This window comes from Azolla caroliniana, unplaced genomic scaffold (assembly GCF_043228905.1).
Source record: "Azolla caroliniana isolate FFs.n. ecotype wild unplaced genomic scaffold, voAzoCaro1.0.p SCAF_1, whole genome shotgun sequence".
Lineage (NCBI taxonomy): Eukaryota > Viridiplantae > Streptophyta > Polypodiopsida > Salviniales > Salviniaceae > Azolla > Azolla caroliniana.
This window is the reverse complement of record NW_028230436.1, coordinates 28,558,055-28,564,288: the sequence shown is the minus strand read 5'-3', so window position 1 is coordinate 28,564,288 and position 6,234 is coordinate 28,558,055. Positions and strand designations below refer to the sequence as shown.

The 6,234-nt window shown below is 45.6% G+C and overlaps 1 pseudogene; it reads left to right on the top strand.

Annotated features, from left to right (window-relative positions):
* Nucleotides 1-2,520: 2,520 nt before the first annotated feature.
* LOC147869458 (purine permease 1 pseudogene) lies at nt 2,521-4,680 on the top strand (annotated as a pseudogene).
* The last annotated feature ends 1,554 nt before the right edge of the window (nt 4,681-6,234 follow it).

Genomic DNA, 6,234 nt, shown 5'->3' with positions numbered 1-6,234 from the left:
CCAATTTGTTTGTGCAATCCAAGAAAGGATGGATTGTCTCATTACTATCGTCTCACTTAAAAAGAAATCTCCCTTAATTTCAACACACCATATCACCATCTAACTCTTGTACACATCCTTTAGTTAATCTCACATTTTCCAAAGCCTCGCCTTCCTACTTGCTTGTGATGTAGATACACTTTGGAAGTAAAGGATGATCCCTCCATTACTAGTTATGTTGATAATGTGTTTTCCAATCCAATCAATTAGGGGCGAGATTGTCATCATTGCCGTCTCAAGTTAAGGTTGACGGTCCTCGAGTGAGTTTTTCAGTTGCCATTCACATTTAAGTTGATGATTGTAACTATTTACAAGAATAATTGGGTCCTAACGCATCTAAAGCAACACAATTATTAAAGAATCCTTTCTAATGCGTCCACCTAAAATTTTTGTAGTTCCAAATTCCAACAAATTTTAAAACACTTTCTTGTCACATAGAAAATAATGAAAGGGAAGATTTGATTTTTAGTAAGCAAATCTCAAAGCCAGTGGCTAGAGAACCTTTTTCTTTGTTTTGTATTTTTCAGTTGTGGATTGTGAAAGTTGGAGGGAGGGTTTTACTTCTTAGAGTGCGTTCAAATAAAAGGTGGGAATGTGACATGACAAAAGAAGGGCAAAGTTTTATGTTCAAGTTAGATAAATGAACTCGACAAAACAATGATACATGACAATTAGGGTGGTGGAAAGGAAGGCAAAATCTTAAGTTCACAAGTGGTTTTGGCAATTCGATGAGTTCGATGGGTGGAAAAGAAGGACGTTTTACGCCTTTGTGATCATGCAAAGGAGCTTGACATGTGGCCATGGGAGAGTGGAGACATATTGACTTCCAAATTCTAGCCTTCATTAGTTTCCTTTAAAAGACATGTAGTTCTAAAAACTTACCGTTGGGCCTTAATATGCCAAGCATATCCCAAGGGTGGATGGAATTATTGACCAAACATCTATGAGGAAACCATGGGTGACATATAGTTTTCTTCACTAATGTTGTGTAGGAGTGCAACATTGTTGGGACAAACGCCAGTTTTTTGCCCTGGTTGAAAGCATGCTCTTGAATTCATTCCCAATGGATGTGTGACACATGGACTTTGGTTTTTGTTCTTCTTTCCATATTCTTTTTATCATTTTTTTAGCATGAATATGGAGATTATATACGAAAATGAATGGCGTGCACACACTCAACAGTGTGAATCTTCTTGTCATGGCACCATGCCTACACATTTCTTTAACTAGGGAAGCATAGCCTTTGTTGGTGGATCTATAGTTAATGACTAGGTGTGATTAAGATCGCAAAATGCGAGATAAAAAGTGCTTATGACATCAAAAGTTACGAACCAACAACGTGTTAAGGTAGGCAACAACCTCTAGCTCAACGTCAAACATGTATGTCGGCCACATAATTTTGAGTCTCTTGGCACGTTCTTTCCGTGCTAGGCTTCACACCGATAGTTTCGGTGCCTACGAGTGATGAGGGAACTCCTCTCCTCCCCATCCATCCATCCATCTATCCAAGATGGGTGGGGTTGTGTTCCAAGAATTACTACATGCCTTCTAAGGCATGTAAGTTCCGTGTCGTTTGAGTGGGAAACGGAAGCCCACTGACTGTCACGACGAGATGAAATGCCCGGAGAAGAAGAAGAATACGAAGAAGAAGAAGTGCATCTCGGGGGTATAGAGGAGAATGTATGTATGAATGGGGAGACAAAGAAGGAGATGAAGCATTTTGGAGTCTTGTGGTGTTGTGTGTGAGGAAGGATTCATTCATTCCTTCAATTACAGAATTTACAGTATGAAGAAGAGAAAGCGGGGAAGGGGGAGGGGGACAAGGGGAGTGAGAATAATAATTAAGAAATAAAATAAATAATAGAAAGTAAAAAATCAAACATATTTTATTTATTTGCATTTATAAGCCCCCTCCCCACCACCACAATACACACGCGCGCGCACACACACATACACACACACACACACACACACACACACACACACACACAAACACACACACACACACTCTCTCTCTCTCTCTCTCTTCTCTCCTCTCTCTGTATCTCGTTATTTTAAAAGGCGCGATTTGGGTGCAGATATGTTTGCCCCAAACTTCTTTCATTTACCTCCTCTGTTCTGCTCTTTCTCTCTCTCTCTCTCTGCTCTCAACCACCTCCTTCCCCCTCTCACAATTCAGTCAATCACTCAAGCAAACAACTCCATCTCCATCTCCATCTCCAATTAAGTAGCGATCAATCCAATCACCCTTCCATCTATCGAATTATCCCCATCCCCAACCGATCCGACACCTCCGATTATTAAATTACTTCCATTCATCCATCCATTCTCCTATTCCAAATCTCCTCCTGGATTGATTGCAAACTACTTACAGAGCTCCTTATTTAGATTCCCCCGCCCCCTTCCCTCTCAATTGCAACCGATTATTACTACCTGTTCTTCTTCTTGGTCCTCCTCCTCCTCCTCCTCCTCCTTCAATGGGAGCTGAAATCGGAGCCAATTTCTAGAATTGCAGCACATTAATTAACTCGCACCCACATTAGGACGCCTTCCAATCGTTGGCGGCGGCTGAAATTGCGCGAGGCAACGTGCAGAGTAGAGCTCAATCAATTGCGGGTCCGATCCCTCACACCATGGCGGTGGCTTCGGCGGCGGAGCATGTGGTGATAGTTACTCCTGCAGACATGGAGAAGGCTCAAGCGCAAGCGGCAGCGGCGGCGGAGGAAGCGGCTGACAGTCGTGCGGCGGCGGCGGCGGCGGCGGCGATGGAGGTGGGTTCAGACCAGAAGTCGTTGTCGGAGGATGGGGATGGGCGGCTGGAGCTGTTCGGGAAGGGATTGGGCTACTGGGGCCTGATGGCGGCGAGCAGTGCGGCATTGGTGCTGGGCCTGTCGTCGGCCACGCTGCTGGGGCGGCTCTACTTCGTGCACGGCGGCTCCCGGCGGTGGCTGTACACGTGGATCGAGTGCACGGGGTGGCCGATCCTCCTCATCCCTTTGGCCATCTCCTACTACGCGCAGTGGCGCCGCCGCCGGGGGGGAGGCGGTCATCAGCAGGAGCAGAAGGAGTGGTCGTCTTCGTCGTCGTTATGGTTGCCACGCACCCTGGCCACCCCGAAACTGGTGTTGTGCTTCCTGGCGCTGGGGTCGCTGACGGCGCTGGACAACCTGCTGTACTCCTGGGGTCTCTCCTACCTGTCCGTCTCCACCAACTCGCTGCTCTGCTCCTCCCAGCTGGCCTTCAACGCCGTCTTCTCGTACCTGCTGGTGGGGCAGCGTCTCACGTGGCAGGCGCTGAACGCGGTGGTGGTGATCACGCTGGGCACGGTGCTGCTGGCGGTGACGTCGGCGTCGGAGAGGCCGGAGGGGACGAGCCAGGGCCAGTACGCGGTGGGGGTGGTGGTCACGGTGCTGGCGTCGGCGCTCTTCGCGCTCCTCCTGCCGCTAATGGAGCTGATGTACAGGCGAGTGTTAGCGGAAGATGGGGATGGGTCTGGTGGCTCCAGGAACAGCAGCAGCAGCAGCAGCAGCAGGGGAGCCGCCGCCGCCGCCAGGAGCAGGAGCAGTAGCTTCGTGGTGGTGATGGAGGTCCAGGTTGGGGTGTCCATGGTCGCCTCCCTCTGCTCCCTCCTGGGCATGTGGGCCGGCGGCGACTTCGGGGCCCTCCGCCAGGAGGCCGCCGCCTTCGACCTGGGCGTCGCCGCCTACGTCGCCACCCTGGCCTTCTCCGCCGTCGGGTGGCAGCTCTACGTGGTGGGCGGGGTGGGCATCGTCTTCTTGGCCTCCCCCCTCATGTCCTGCGTCTTTATGACCGCCATGATCCCCGTCCTACCCCTCCTCGCCCTGGCCTTCTTCCGTGACACCTTCTCCCCCGTAAAGGCCATTGCTATGCTCCTCTCCCTCTGGGGCTTCCTCTCCTACCTCTACGGTGGTTACCTCCACACCAAGAAAATTAAGAAGATCTCCTCCCTCCCCCAATGACCCACCCAATATATGTCCGTCCTACCCTCTGCTGGACACGCCCCCCCCCCCGCACACCTCCTCTCTCCATTGGCCTTTTTTTATGCCCTAGCCCGCCCGCCCGGACATGAACGCCCGCCCACAAGAACCCGTAGTATATATATACATATATATTTCACAAGAAAAGATGCGGTACACCCACATTCCCCGTATTGAATGAATGCATCACCGTCTCACCCCTACTACGACACTCCAAAAGAAACCAATGTATATGTACACAAAAAAGAAAAGCAAGCAAGCAAGAAAGAAAGGTGTGGTGGTATCTTTACCATCAAATGTTCGTTAAGAGATAAAAAACCAAAAAGAAAGAAAGAAAATGAAAAACAACCATCAAAAAGATAAAACACACACACACACACACACATGGAAGATCAATCACCCTATTCCATATTCTCATTCTTAGATGCATCTTTCTTGCTTTTGCCCCTCTCTCCTTCCATGGAGCATATTGGCCGGCTGGTCAAACTGACCATTGCATTGGGAACATGTGGTCGCTTTGTCAATGATGTAATCTCGATGTTGTGTCTCCATAGTAAACTTGAAACTAACCCCTTGTAAATCTTCACAAATCTGATCAAAGGCGGCTCCTTATACTGAACAACTCAAATATGTATACTCCTTGCTAGCATTATAATTTTTTTTAGAAATCGTTTGAAAGTGTTGAATCGAGCACACAATTTTTATGTGAAGAGATGGTATATAAGAACTTTATCAAAACTCAAATATGTTGGAGAGTTGGGATTCCATATACTTAGTTTGCAAATATTAACAAAGCTTTTTCCATATTTTGGTTCACATAGTCTTGATTATGACTTGTCCTAACATTGTGGGATTGTGATCAGGATTGTGCCTACCGTGCAATCGTTTGCATGTTTGTCGCTTGTGGAAAAAATGGGCTTATTCATTGCCATGATTGAGTAACCTCTTGTTGGTTTATTTATCTTTCAATTCGCCACATTTACTATGGAGGTTGTTATGAAGGTGACAACGTTTAATATTGCTTTATATTGCAATAGAATTTGAGTTGAGGAGAAGCAAAACACAAAAGTAAATGCAAGGCGAATAGCCTACTTCGTGACAAAATATTTTTAGTAAAAGAATACCTCTAGAGGGCTACCTTGCTTGCTTGTGGGCAAATTTGTCTATTTATGCACCTATATTCCAATTTTAACTTGTTTATTCCATCTTGTTGTGGTTTAGTTGTGACTTGAGCTTTCTAGGGCTTCAACTAAGTGGTAATAGTGCTAAGTCAAGGTTATGACATTGTGTATTGCGATAAAAAAAAGCATGAAGGATAAGGGTATATGGATGGATCTAATAGGGTAGTTTTACCGACTAAAAATATTCAAGACCTGGATCTACAAAATATTTGCATATATCTAAACTATACGTTTTTAATATTGTTACTGTCGGTTATGTTTTTATCGACTTAATGTATGAAAACCAAACATTCAACCCTTAGCAAAATCGATGTCAATGCTATGTTTCTTGAACATTAAAGTGGATTTTTCACGAAATTCTATATGCTCAAAACCCGGTTTATATTAGAAAACACATGAACGAACATCTCAATTCATTGTTGGAAAAGGGTTTCTTTTGTGAGCCCAAGGGAAGGTTGCCTCTCTTTTGGCAAGAAAAAATTCCGACATTTTCTTGTAGACTCCTTCTCGAACTCATCGGTTCATATATTGATTTTAGAGGACCTTCTTAGACAGCACATGGCCTTATGTTGACTGCCAACCCTAAACCCTTGTTATTCTCTTGTGTTGAGATGTACCATATTATCCCAAGAAAGGTATCAATATTTTAAATCTTGGAAGATCCAAATTTGTACCACCAGTCAGTCAGTCAGATCTCTCCAAAGGAAATGAGTAGTTTTTATGTCAATTCATTCCTTTGAACTTTCCTTTCCATGTACTCATCCACCTTCGGGTTTTGCTTATTATTATATTTATGTGAGCACCTTGAGTAGAGGACTATTTCCCTTCCCAAGCACTTAAACTTGCATAAACACCATCCAATGCCCAGATGGACATGGGAAAATGGTGCCACCAAAGTAACACCTTGCCCACCGTTAACCCGTTACCCCAATGTGTCTTGAGGATATAAACAATTGCCTCGTCAGTAGGTGAATATGCACAATTTATGCGTTGAATGCAAACTTCCAATAGAAAAC